At 41.7% G+C, this 14,308-nt stretch overlaps 1 protein-coding gene across 1 annotated transcript in view; it reads left to right on the top strand.

Moving 5' to 3' along the window:
- MCM4 (minichromosome maintenance complex component 4) overlaps positions 1–14,047 on the top strand; it is a 372,932-nt gene extending 358,885 nt beyond the window's left edge. The window contains exon 18 of the mRNA XM_083187419.1: positions 14,034–14,047. The gene's annotated coding sequence lies outside the window, so the exon portion shown is untranslated. The remainder of the gene's footprint in view (positions 1–14,033) is intronic.
- Positions 14,048–14,308: the final 261 nt, after the last annotated feature.

The raw sequence follows: 14,308 nt of genomic DNA, 5'->3' as shown, positions 1-14,308 counted from the left end.
GGACCATAGCATATGTTATAATTCCAATAGTACATTTGGGGAACTTTGATATTTGTGGGCATCTTTGGGGAATATCTTATTTATTACCAGTTATTTATATAGAGCACACATATTCCGCAGCGTTTTGCAGAGCTTATTTGAACATTCACATTAGTCCCTGTCCCAGTGGAGCTTACAATCTATATTCCCTATCACATATACATTTTTATTCATTTGGTTAGGAGGCAATTAACATACCAGTATAGTTTTGGATTGTGGGAGGAAACCAAAGTACCCGGAGGAAATCCACGCCAGCACAGGGAGAATATATAAACTCCACACAGTTAGGGTCATGGCTCGATTTGAACCCAAGACCGTATTGCTGTGAACAGTAATGCTAACCATTACACCGTCCGTGCTGTCCTATCTTGCAAATACTATTTGCTAAATAGGCCCTGTAAAAGTTGAAAATTCGACACAACACTAAAAACGCAATTACCTACATGTGGCCTCATTGTGTTTCTATTCGGAATATGCCAGCTCCCTTCCTCGACATATGAGCACAAGTCACAGGGCAAATAAATTACTGCTGCTCTGTATGGATATATTCAATTGTAGTAAGCTTCTTTTTACATGGTAGCATTAGCCCATTGTATGCTGAAGGAAATGAGCCTAACAAAACATTCACTGACTCATTGTATGAGCAGCGCTAATTATGAGACTTGTTTTACAGATTTTTCTATCACAAAGGACATTAATAATTCTCTCTTCGATACAACAATGGAAAAGATGATGAGAAATTTGTTAAACGTACAGAGATGAATACTAGAGCCTCCAGAGGATGTTTTCAGAATAAAGATATATTTTTACATTACACAAGAGAACATTAGTCATCAGTTTAAACGCAGTTCACAAAGAGATTGTTCCTTTCCCATTTTTTAAATGTAAAATATACTACATTTATTTATTGCATTGTATTTGGAAGCATTGTTATTTTAATATTGATCCAGAAAAAAAATATTGAATGCGTGTCTGCACTATTATGATATTGCATAAGAATGTTACAGTGGTGATATTCCAGTTGCCTACTTTTGAAAACTAGTTTCAGGGAGATTATAGTTGGTAATAGAATTTGGCACAGAGCCCCATTGAGGGGGCGTGTCATGCTCCTCCCAAAGAGAGTGCCCAATTCCATATATGGAGAGATTGTGGAAAGAGATTGTGAATGTGGCACCTAGAACCGTTCTACATCTGAGAGGAATCTTTTAAAATCACTTATATCCAAATGTAGATGAGCCCCAAAGCAGTTAGTAAGAGCTACTATACTTGCTAAAGTGCTAGGAAATGGCGCAGATGATTCAATGTAATAAATCTATCTCTCATTCCTTTTTTCCCAAAAAATGTAACAGTGTAATGTGGGCTAGGTGACATGAGGGAGATTGCTAGACTAATGAGGGAGAGAGGGAGATTGCTGCTATTTTAGGGAGTCTCCAGCAGAATGCAGGAGGGTAGGCAACTATGTAATATTTTATAATTTGCGGTTGCCTAAAAATATGTTTTTAGTCTGTGGAATGTAGGGCGAACTTTAACCCCTTCCTGACAGAGCCAGTTTTTGCGTTCCTGACAAAGCCCTTTTTTTCAAATCTGACATGTATCACTTAAGTGGGGATAACTTTTTTTTGCTTTAACTTATCCCAGTGATTTTGAGATTGTTTTTTCGTGACACATTGTACTTCAAATTAGTGGTAAATTTGGGTCGATACAGTCTGTGTTTTTTTGTGAAAAATACCAAAATGTCGTGAAAAAATGGAAAATTTTGCAATTTGCAAAATGTTAAATTTTCTGCTTGTGAGACAAATAATCATACCACTCAAAATAGTTAATAACTAACATAGACCATATGTCTACTTTATGTTTCCATCATTATTTCAACTTCCTTTTAATTTTTTTGGACACTAGGAGGCTTACAATATGAATAGCAAATTCTCAAATTTTCAAGAAAATTTCAAACACTGATTTTTTTAGGGACCAGTTCAGTTCTGATGTGACTTTGAGGGACTTGTATGTGAGACACCCCCATAAATGATACCATTTCAAAAACTGCACCCCTCACAGTATTCAAAACAGCATTTTGGAAGTTTGTTAACCCTTTAGGTGTTTCACAGGAATTAAAACAAAGTGTAGGTGAAATTTCAAAATTTCATTTTTTTTGCAGATTTGCAATTTTAATACATTTTTCTAAGGAACACAGTACATTTTACTAGAGAAATGTGACTAAAAATTGATTCCCCCAATTCTTTTGTTTTCATAAATATCCTATATGTGGCCCTAGTGTGCACGTTGACCAAACCACAGGCTTCATAATAGAAGGAGCACCTACTTGATTTTGGAGCCTCCTTTTTATGAGATTATTTTTTAGGCACCATGTAGGTTTCTAGGCACCATAAGATGCTAAAATTTAGGAACCCCCCCACAAGTGACCCCATTTTGCAAACTACACCCCTCAGGGAATTCATCTATGGGTATAGTGTACATTTCAAACCCCCAGGGGTTTCACCAATTGTGGTACAACTGGGCAGTGAAAATGAAAAATTAATTTTTTTACACAAAAATGCAGTTCTGGCTCAAAATTTTTCATTTTCAGAAGGTATGAAGGAGAAAAAGCACCCCAAAATCTGTGCCCCAATTTCTCCCGAGTACGGCAATGCCTCACATGTGACCAAAAAATACCATTTGGGTGCATGGCAGGACTCAGAAAGGAAGGAGTGATTTTTGGATTTTGCAGCTCAGATTCTGGTGGAATGTTGGTGGGTGCTATGTTGCATTAGCAAGACCCCCCAAGCACCAATACAGTGGAACCCCCCCACAAGTGACCCCATTTTGCAAACTACACCCCTCAGGGAATTCATCTAGGGGTATAGTGTACATTTCAAACCCCCAGGGGTTTCACCAATTTTGATACAACTGGGCAGTGAAAATGAAAAATTACATTTTTTTACACAAAAATGCAGTTCTGGCTCAAAATTTTTCATTTTCACAAGGAATGAAGGAGACAAAGCACCCCAAAATCTGTGCCCCAATTTCTCCCGAGTATGGCAATGCCTCATATGTGACCAAAAAACACCAGTTGGGTGCATGGCAGGACTCAGAAGGGAAGGAGTGATTTTTGGTGGTGGAATGTTGGTGGGTGCTATGTCGCATTAGCAAGACCCCCAAAGCACCAATACAGTGGAACCCCCCCACAAGTGACCCCATTTTGCAAACTACACCCCTCAGGGAATTCATCTAGGGGTATAGTGTACATTTCAAACCCCCAGGGGTTTCACCAATTTTGATACAACTGGGCAGTGAAAATGAAAAATTACATTTTTTTACACAAAAATGCAGTTCTGGCTCAAAATTTTTCATTTTCAGAAGGTATGAAGGAGAAAAAGCACCCCAAAATCTGTGCCCCAATTTCTCCCGAGTACGGAAATGCCTCACATGTGACCAAAAAATACCATTTGGGCGCATGGCAGGACTCAGAAGGGAAGGAGTGATTTTTGGATTTTGCAGCTCAGATTCTGGTGGAATTTTGGTGGGTGCTATGTCGCATTAGCAAGACCCCCCAAGCACCAATACAGTGGAACCCCCCCACAAGTGACCCCATTTTGCAAACTACACCCCTCAGGGAATTCATCTAGGGGTATAGTGTACATTTCAAACCCCCAGGGGTTTCACCAATTTTGATACAACTGGGCTGTGCAAATGCAAAATTAAATTTTTTACACAAAAATGCAGTTCTGGCTCAAAATTTTTCATTTTCACAAGGAATGAAGGAGACAAAGCACCCCAAAATCTGTGCCCCAATTTCTCCCGAGTACGGCAATGCCTCACATGTGACCAAAAAATACCATTTGGGTGCATGGCAGGACTCAGAAAGGAAGGAGTGATTTTTGGATTTTGCAGCTCAGATTCTGGTGGAATGTTGGTGGGTGCTATGTTGCATTAGCAAGACCCCCCAAGCACCAATACAGTGGAACCCCCCACAAGTGACCCCATTTTGCAAACTACACCCCTCAGGGAATTCATCTAGGGGTATAGTGTACATTTCAAACCCCCAGGGGTTTCACCAATTTTGATACAACTGGGCAGTGAAAATGAAAAATTACATTTTTTTTTACACAAAAATGCAGTTCTGGCTCAAAATTTTTCATTTTCACAAGGAATGAAGGAGACAAAGCACCCCAAAATCTGTGCCCCAATTTCTCCCGAGTATGGCAATGCCTCACATGTGACCAAAAAATACCAGTTGGGTGCATGGCAGGACTCAGAAGGGAAGGAGTGATTTTTGGTGGTGGAATGTTGGTGGGTGCTATGTCGCATTAGCAAGACCCCCAAAGCACCAATACAGTGGAACCCCCCCACAAGTGACCCCATTTTGCAAACTACACCCCTCAGGGAATTCATCTAGGGGTATAGTGTACATTTCAAACCCCCAGGGGTTTCACCAATTTTGATAAAACTGGGCAGTGAAAATGAAAAATTACATTTTTTTACACAAAAATGCAGTTCTGGCTCAAAACTTTTCATTTTCAGAAGGTATGAAGGAGAAAAAGCACCCCAAAATCTGTGCCCCAATTTCTCCCGAGTACGGCAATGCCTCACATGTGACCAAAAAATACCATTTGGGCGCATGGCAGGACTCAGAAGGGAAGGAGTGATTTTTGGATTTTGCAGCTCAGATTCTGGTGGAATTTTGGTGGGTGCTATGTCGCATTAGCAAGACCCCCCAAGCACCAATACAGTGGAACCCCCCCACAAGTGACCCCATTTTGCAAACTACACCCCTCAGGGAATTCATCTAGGGGTATAGTGTACATTTCAAACCCCCAGGGGTTTCACCAATTTTGATAAAACTGGGCTGTGCAAATGCAAAATTACATTTTTTACACAAAAATGCAGTTCTGGCTCAAAATTTTTCATTTTCACAAGGAATGAAGGAGACAAAGCACCCCGAAATCTGTGCCCCAATTTCTCCCGAGTACGGCAATGCCTCACATGTGACCAAAAAATACCATTTGGGTGCATGGCAGGACTCAGAAAGGAAGGAGTGATTTTTGGATTTTGCAGCTCAGATTCTGGTGGAATGTTGGGGTGGGTGCTATGTTGCATTAGCAAGACCCCCCAAGCACCAATACAGTGGAACCCCCCCACAAGTGACCCCATTTTGCAAACTACACCCCTCAGGGAATTCATCTAGGGGTATAGTGTACATTTCAAACCCCCAGGGGTTTCACCAATTTTGATACAACTGGGCAGTGAAAATGAAAAATTACATTTTTTTACACAAAAATGCAGTTCTGGCTCAAAATTTTTCATTTTCAGAAGGTAGAAGGAGAAAAAGCACCCCAAAATCTGTGCCCCAATTTCTCCCGAGTATGGCAATGCCTCATATGTGACCAAAAAATACCAGTTGGGTGCATGGCAGGACTCAGAAGGGAAGGAGTGATTTTTGGTGGTGGAATGTTGGTGGGTGCTATGTCGCATTAGCAAGACCCCCAAAGCACCAATACAGTGGAACCCCCCCACAAGTGACCCCATTTTGCAAACTACACCCCTCAGGGAATTCATCTAGGGGTATAGTGTACATTTCAAACCCCCAGGGGTTTCACCAATTTTGATACAACTGGGCAGTGAAAATGAAAAATTACATTTTTTTACACAAAAATGCAGTTCTGGCTCAAAATTTTTCATTTTCAGAAGGTATGAAGGAGAAAAAGCACCCCAAAATCTGTGCCCCAATTTCTCCCGAGTACGGCAATGCCTCATGTGTGACCAAAAAGTGTCAGGACTCAGAAGGGAAGGAGTGATATTTGGATTTTGCAGCACAAATTCTGGTGGAATGTTGGTGGGTGCTATGTCGCATTAGCAAGACCCCCAAAGCACCAATACAGTGGAACCCCCCCACAAGTGACCCCATTTTGCAAACTACACCCCTCAGGGAATTTATCTAGGGGTATAGTGTACATTTCAAACCCCCAGGGGTTTCACCAATTTTGATACAACTGGGCAGTGAAAATGAAAAATTACATTTTTTTACACAAAAATGCAGTTCTGGCTCAAAATTTTTCATTTTCAGAAGGTATGAAGGAGAAAAAGCACCCCAAAATCTGTGCCCCAATTTCTCCCGAGTACGGCAATGCCTCACATGTGACCAAAAAATACCAGTTGGGTGCATGGCAGGACTCAGAAGGGAAGGAGTGATTTTTGGATTTTGCGGCTCAGATTCTGGTGGAATGAATGGTGGGTGCTATGTGGCATTAGCAAGTCCCCCGAAGCACGGTGAAATGATGAACCTAAAAATCCATAGATGTGTGGTATATTTTAAAACACTCCTTTATACATAGGCCGGGTTTGTCGGGGCAAGTGTCACACTGGAAAATAGTTTGCTTTCTTATTCCCTTTTTATAGCAAACTTTGCACCTTTTTTGTGTCCTGCCCTTTTTTCCAGTGGAGGGGATTTCATCAGGAAAATGCTGCACTGGTACAATACGGGGGCCAGTACTAGAAGTACTGGGGCCCTCTGCCTGCTGGTTCCCAAATACTAGGCCCTTTATGACTTCCTCTTGAAAGTGCATAAATGTCCCCCTCTGGCCGGTAGAACGGAATAGCACGTAAGCGTTATACAGTGCCATCTGGATGATATACACGGCCAGCTTCTTGTACCAGATTTTTGTTTTCCGCAGGGCACTGTACGGCTTCAGTACCTGATCTGAAAGATCCACTCCGCCCATGTACCTATTGTAATCCAGGATATAATTAGGTTTGGAGGTGTGGGTACTGGTACCTCGTACAGGGACGGAGGTGGTTCTGTCTCCGTGAATTGTTGTCAGTATAAGGACATCCCTCTTGTCCTTATATTTGACCAACAACATATTTTCGGTGCATATTCCCCTGCTTTCACCCATTCTCATTACTTGGGCAATGTGCGTTCTTGGGAGGCCTCTTTGGTTCTTGCGCACAGTACCGCAAGCTGCTGTACCTCTTGAACCAAGGGCCTTAAACAGGGGGATGCTGGTGTAAAAGTTATCCACATAGAGGTGATAACCTTTATCCAGGAAGGGGTGCACTAAATCCCAGACAATTTTTCCACTAACACCTACGAGGGAGGGGGGGCATTCTGGCGGTTCAATTCTTGAATCCTTCCCTTCATATACCCTAAACCTGTGGGTGTACCCTGAGGTGCTTTCACACAGCTTATACATTTTTATGCCATACCTTGCCCTCTTACTGGGAAGGTACTGGCGGAATTTAACCCTTCCTTTAAAATGTATAAGGGACTCGTCTATGCAAATGAATTTATCTGGGATGTACATCTCTTCAAATTTGGCACTGAAATGATCAATGACCGGCCTGACTTTGAATAGCCGGTCAAAGGTGGGATCATCTCTGGGTGGGCACTGTGCATTATCGTTGTAATGCAAAAATTTAAGGATCGTCTCAAATCGAGCCCGGGGCATGGCCATACGGTAAAATGGGGTGCTGTACAGAACATCTGTACTCCAATATTGCCTAATTTCTGGCTTTTTTACTATGCCCATATGAAACACCAGACCCCAAAACGTCATCATCTCTACTGCATCTACAGGGGTCCACCTAGCAAATGATGACGTGGGGTTTTGAGCAATAAACTGCTGGGCATATAAATTAGTTTGGTCCACAATTAAATTTATAAAATCATCAGAGAAAAATAATTTGAAAAAGTCAATTTCTCTGAGACCTGTGGAATCAAATTGGATTCCTGGCATGGCCAAAAACTCAGGAACCTGGGGCTCAAAATTGTCTGGTGGTGGGGTCCATACGAGATCAATTATTGGGGGGGGGTCTCAGCTGCTCTACGGGGGCGTCTTTGAGGGGGTCCCTCATCACTAGAGGAGGAAGAGGAGCTTAAGATGAATCCTTCAAATTCCCCGCTTGCCTCACTGGCTGTGTCAGAATCAGAGGCAAGCATGGCATATGCCTCCTCCGCTGAATACATTCTTCTGGATGACTGGGATGACATTTGGGATGACATTTGGGATGACATTTGGGATGCCATTTTTATTTTTGTGTTACTGGTAGTGAAATGTTTCAACACGTGTATAGTGTAGGGGGGGGGGTACAAACTTTATTTCAACCCGGGGGGTATGTAGTGTGTAGTGTGTATGTAGTGCAGAAAAAAAAAAATACTTTATACAGGAATTTGAACCCAATTAAAAAAAAAAAAAATTGAAGGGGTCAAAAAAAAAAAAAAAAAAGCTTCTGCGCCAAAAATTGAGCACAGATGTTGGTCAGTAACGTCCGTCACTGAACAGCGCTCAAAGGCAACAGGAATTTGATCAAAAAAAAAATATATAGATCAACCCTGTGCTGAAAAAGCTGATCAGTGATGTACGTCACTGATCAGCGCACAGTGGCCACAGGACACCCACAAAATCACAGTGTGTGTAAAAAAAAAAATTAAAAAAAGACCCACAGCAGCCTCAAAAAAAAAAAGGTGATCAGTGATGCAACACTGATTACCAGTGAGGGGCAGCAGGTGCACAACCTTTGGTGCAACTGACAGTGCAACTGGCAGCAACTGACAGGTATATATATAAAAAAAAAACACCCTGCGCCCCCAAAAAGTTGCTGATCAGCACAGATATACTGATCAGCACAAAATGGGGGGTAGCAGACACAAAATATACACTCTCTATCACTCTCTGTCACTATCTCTCTCTATCTCTCTCTATCTCTCACTATCTATCACTATCTATCACTATCTATCACTCTAGGACACTGCAGCAGCAGCACTGACAGTTATATGTATAAAAAAAAACCTGCACCCCCAAAAAGGGGGGGTAGCAGACACAAAATATACACTCTCTATCACTCTCTGTCACTATCTCTCTCTATCTCTCTATCTCTCACTATCTATCACTATCTATCACTCTATGACACTGCAGCAGCAGCACTGACAGTTATATATATAAAAAAAACCCTGCACCCCCAAAAAGGGGGGGTAGCAGACACAAATCTCTCTATCTCTCACTATCTATCACTATCTATCACTATCTATCACTATCTATCACTCTATGACACTGCAGCAGCAGCACTGACAGTTATTTATATATAAAAAACCCCTGCACCCCCAAAAAGGGGGGTAGCAGACACAAAATATAGCTCTCTCTGTCACTATCTCTCTATCTCTCTCTATCTCTCTCTCTCTATCTCTCTATCTCTCTATCACACTGCAGCAGCAGCAGGAAGTCCCAAGAAGTCAGATCCAGGAAGCGTCCAGCACGCTACAAGCAGTGATCAGGTAATCAGGTAAGGTATTTGCAAGGATCAGGTAAGTATTAGCAAGGATCAGGTCAGTATCACGGCAGATAGGCACGGTGACCGCTCTGCACGCTATTCCAGACCGGAATGGCGTCTGCAGCGCAGTCACCGTTAGTTTAAATGTCGCGCCTTGGCTGTGATTGGTCCGTGGGTCCCACGGACCAATCACAGCCTTGGGGGCAGGTGGGGTGAGGGTGGGGTGAGGTGTCATCATCACCGATGACCCCCTCATGCCCCCTGATGCCCGGCGGTGATTGACACCTGTGTTACCGAGCGTCTGATTCGCTGGTAACACAGGAAAACGCTGTGAATGGCTGTTCACACTGAACAGCCAATCACAGCGATCGCCGACGGGGGGGCGACATCGCAGCCCCCCCTGGGCATGCAGGGACATGTCTGCTGTCAGGGACAGCAGACATCGTCCCTCTGTCACTGCGTCTCGAGACGCAGTGACAGTTTAAAGTCATGACGTACATTTATGCCATGTGTCGGGAAGTACATCCCGGCCATGACGTAAATGTACGTCAAATGTCGGGAAGGGGTTAAATGAATTTCCAGAGGGAAACTGCGCCATTCCGGGGACCGGATCTGTGACACTGAAGATGAAGCAGAATGGAGATGAAATGACAGGGTCCTGAAGTTCGGTACAATGAGCCTGATTCAGAACCGCTCACTAGGAAGCGTATAAAAACAGACACAAAATGTACATAAAACATCTTCTTATAAATAATTTGGTACTTGTGTCGTTTCGCTCGCCCACGCTGCGGGCTCGGTGGGTCGCTACGCTCGCCACGCTATCTATAATTAACTCCATGCCAACATGGATAGTGGGGGTATGAACTATCCACGTTGGCATGGAGTTAAGTTACTTTATTTTAGATAGTTTGCCGAGCGTAAAACTCGGAAGTAGAAACTACACAAGTACCAATAATTTTAATGGCAACATGGTAAAAATAAAATGATTTGAACCTTGTGCCAGATATTCTGTAGCTCATGAAACAGACAGCATGGATAAGTTACATCTTTTACTAAACCTCTGTGGATTTATTATGTAGACATTACTGAATAGTGCAATAATAGCATTAAAAGAAGCACAAGATGGAAAATACAGCCAGATAATGTCAGAAAGAGAGCAATGCGTCACAGGGGGAACACATGCTAAATCCGCTCCTGAAGTCAATGGAAAATGGTTATCATGGTAGTAGTCATGATCTCACTGGGTTCTAACGTCAATGACTGATGGTGGCTTAAACACTGTACACACAAATCAGGCAAAATGTGCTGTCCTAAGAAATGTCATTTCAGAGAAAATATTTCCAGTGGAAATTATTAAAGACAGGTTACTTGTGCTGAATTTACAAGATCACATTATTTTTGGGGTGTTCTCTCTCTGTCTTTAGGGTTAAAACAATGCTACTCAAGTTCACAGACTTTGCCCATTGTTCTCACATTGAAAATTAGTTATAGAGGTTTAAAAATGGTTATAGGGTCACAGATTCACAGATGTGCTAGGCTGCTCAATCACAGATACATGATGATATACTATTGATAGTACTAGTATAGGTATTGCCCCAGGTTCAAATTGAGCTGGTTTTTGTAACAGGGAAGTTATAACAATAATGATTCCCACATTTGGGTGTAATTGCAGCCAAATTGTGGTTTTCCAAAAAGTATGTTTAAAAATTGCATACTGTATATCCAACCAGACCTAAAGATTCATTCGGTTGTCAACCTTAGTACTGTAGATGTGTTTTGTTTATCTAGACTCACATTTAAGTTCTATATGTAGCCATCTTGTAAATCATGTACTCTAACATGGCATTAACCTCACCTCCTCCACTTCCCATAATAGGCCCTTCAAAACTTTCAGCTACAGGCTAATGAGACTCATAATCCAGCCCTGGCTAAATGTGTGTGTGTGTCTACAGGTATGCATTTGCGCCTGTTTGCTTTGTGGTCATGTGCAGTACAAAACAGTCCAATGTTTCCTAACCCATGAGCTAATAAACTCAACCCAAATTAATATGTGCACTGCAATCCTGTCTCTTAAAAGGAAAAGATCATACCATGTAGGCCTGGAGTCAAATAGGTCAAGGATGCCTGTGGTTGATGCACTTGATAATCAAACTTTTTTAAAGTGGTCCATGGGGGTTGTTGATTGACTAACATTTAACATTCAGTTTCAAAATATACCAAGAGCTGGTAAAGCAATGACTCTTGTAACATTCCATGTATATAAACGGCAATATTATTTTAATATTGGACCGTGCAATCCTCATTTAGCAGTGTGTAACTAATATACATGTCTCTCATAAAACATGAATGTACAGTATATTTACTCCTGTCTATGGATCAAAGCTATATTATAGTCATAGCATTTTATATATAATCTCCAAAGCGGACCTTCACTTTTTGACTGTTGCTTATGGGTGGAATGAATCACTTATGAGCTTTGTAGAACCATGCCTGATTAACACTTGACTGGTTTGCTTGTATAGCCAGTCTTGAACTTCCAAGGATAAGCAGTGGGATTTCAGGGCCATTTCAAAGTGATACACAGAGTGCTCTGCAATACTCATGGAAGTTCTGCACAGACATCTATAGGGCAACATCAGGAAACATCATACTAAACTATAACTTAATTTTAGTCATTTTTTAACTACTTCTAGGTGTAGTGTATTTTACTGTATTATTTATGCTAATTAGGAGTGGTAGAGGTTACTATTACCGTCTTTGTCAAAATCTCCCAATTACATCAATTGTATGTGTATGAAAATTGTCATTACCTTGCATGGAATGCGCTTGTTAATATACTTCTCCATCAAGGATATAGAGGCAAAAAAACTGGTTCCATTTCGAGTATACAATAGTACAAGAACTGATGGCTGTCAGCTCTTTCCAGTACTTACATTGGAAAACATACAAATGACCGGTGGTGGGGATGCCGGCGTTCGGAATATTGATGCTGGCATCCTGGTGGAGGGAATCCTAACATGTATAAGGTAAGTAAACCTACCATCTCTCTGCCTTCCTAACCCTCCCTCCTGCAGTCTGAGCCTATCCCTTCCTGCTACTGCCTAACCATCCCTCCCCACAGTCTAACCCTAACCCCCCAAAACCTAACCTTAAGCCCCCAGGTGCCTAAACCTAACCCCAGCTTCCCTGACATCACTCTAACCGGCCCACAGACTTGAATTCTGCATTCAGACAGTTGTAGTTGTGGTTCCCACGGCAGCATCCTTATTGATGTTGGGATTCTGGCACCGGTCTCCTAGCAGTAGTCATCATACCGGCATCAGTATTGTGAATGACAGCCTCCCCACTGCTAGGATGCATTGCACCATATCCAGTGCTTTCTCAATGCAGTTCTTATGCCATGCAGGACCATCTCCACCATTAGGCAGCTTCAGTTAGCAAAATGAAGGATGTCTATAAGGAAGACATCCTTGTTGTGCTTAATGCTGTTTGTGACTGCGGAACATTGAAGATGCCGCCTCCACACTTTCACTTGAAGGGCTGGAAAGTGACTATCGGTGACAGTGTGAGTTTAGGGGGGACAGTAGGTTATAGTTTTTTTCTAGGGTGCATTTTTCTTTTGAAAACACATAGGATCCTCAAAAGGTTGCAGACCTACAGCATGTCATTTTTGGGGCCACTATCGGGGTAAAAATTGCTTTTTATCTTCTGAGGCAGACATGACCAAATACCCAATAAGTGCTGGAATAGGGGTTAATTGGATAGCCCCCAGCGAAGTAATTAAATGCTGTCATTTACAGTAGCTAATAGGATACTGCCCTTTGTCTTATAATACTAATAGAGTTCAGCTGCCACAAACCACAATCAGTAAAGATCTCTTCAATTGACATCCACATCTAAAATTGGAATTGAATACATACCAGCTTTAACGTCCCTTCATCAGTGTATTTCCACAAATAAGCATAAAGTGGTTGATTATAGTATTAACACTTCATTCATACAAAAGTAGGTAAACATTTTTAATTTTCACCTACTTTTGTATAAATGAAGTGTCAGGATCATTCGTTATAAAGATAATGCAGGCGATATCACAGCTATCTCTTGCTTACCTTTTCAGTCCCCACACCAAAGCAATGTAGAATTTATCTGATACCTGCAGCGAGTTAGATACCTTATTATCTGGGGCCTAAATGTCGAGAAACATCAAATTTAACCCAGAAATGTTCTGAACTCATAATGGCGTGCATGTTCTTTATCGCTATCAGCGAAACTCTAGGCAAACTTACGCAAATAAAAAAAGCTACTTTTGAGCTGTGAAGTGATTGGTTTGCTCTTTGTACATCACCTTCTCTGTATAAAGTACCTATGTGGCAGTTATGTACCAGCACGTGGGGAGAGAAAAGGAATAATTCTAATTAACCTGCAGAGCAGACAGTTACCAACTCACTGCAAGTTATTTGTCTTCATTCCTTTCCAAAATCACTTGCAATGTGCTTTCATGCAACAAACATTTACAGCACTGTTTAAATTGAGAACTACACAGAAGAAACTGCACAGCATGTCTATAAAAGTGGTATGAACAGCTAGCATCAACTGAAGCCATTACCATCAAAGTTTTTTTTATTGTAGGAGCAATTGCGTTGTCCAAATGTACATATCTGTCTTATGCCAAAGCACAAAGACAACTGAACTACTGTCATTCATCAGCTTTGCTTAACTACTTTTGGACTCCTCTATGCACGGTGACTCAGTTGATAGCTCTCCTCACACCAGGAGCACTTGCTGAATTGAAGACAGATGAGAAGTATAAAAGATAAAGCTACTGGGGAATCTGACTTGCAGTATTGCGCAACAGAGTAGGACTATAAAGGAAGATTTCTTTATTTTAATTGTTGTGTTTTGCTGTTATACTGTAATCGTGTATACTTTGCCTGCTGAATTGAAAAAAAAAGTATGTCATAGAGGCATCGCTGCTTTAAGAGAGGAGGCATCTGTGCAGCCTCCTCCA

Source organism: Crinia signifera, chromosome 5, assembly GCF_055691185.1.
Source record: "Crinia signifera chromosome 5, ASM5569118v1, whole genome shotgun sequence".
Classification (NCBI taxonomy): Eukaryota; Metazoa; Chordata; class Amphibia; order Anura; family Myobatrachidae; genus Crinia; species Crinia signifera.
Note: the sequence above shows the minus strand (reverse complement) of the source record. Positions and strands in the feature narration are given on the sequence as shown.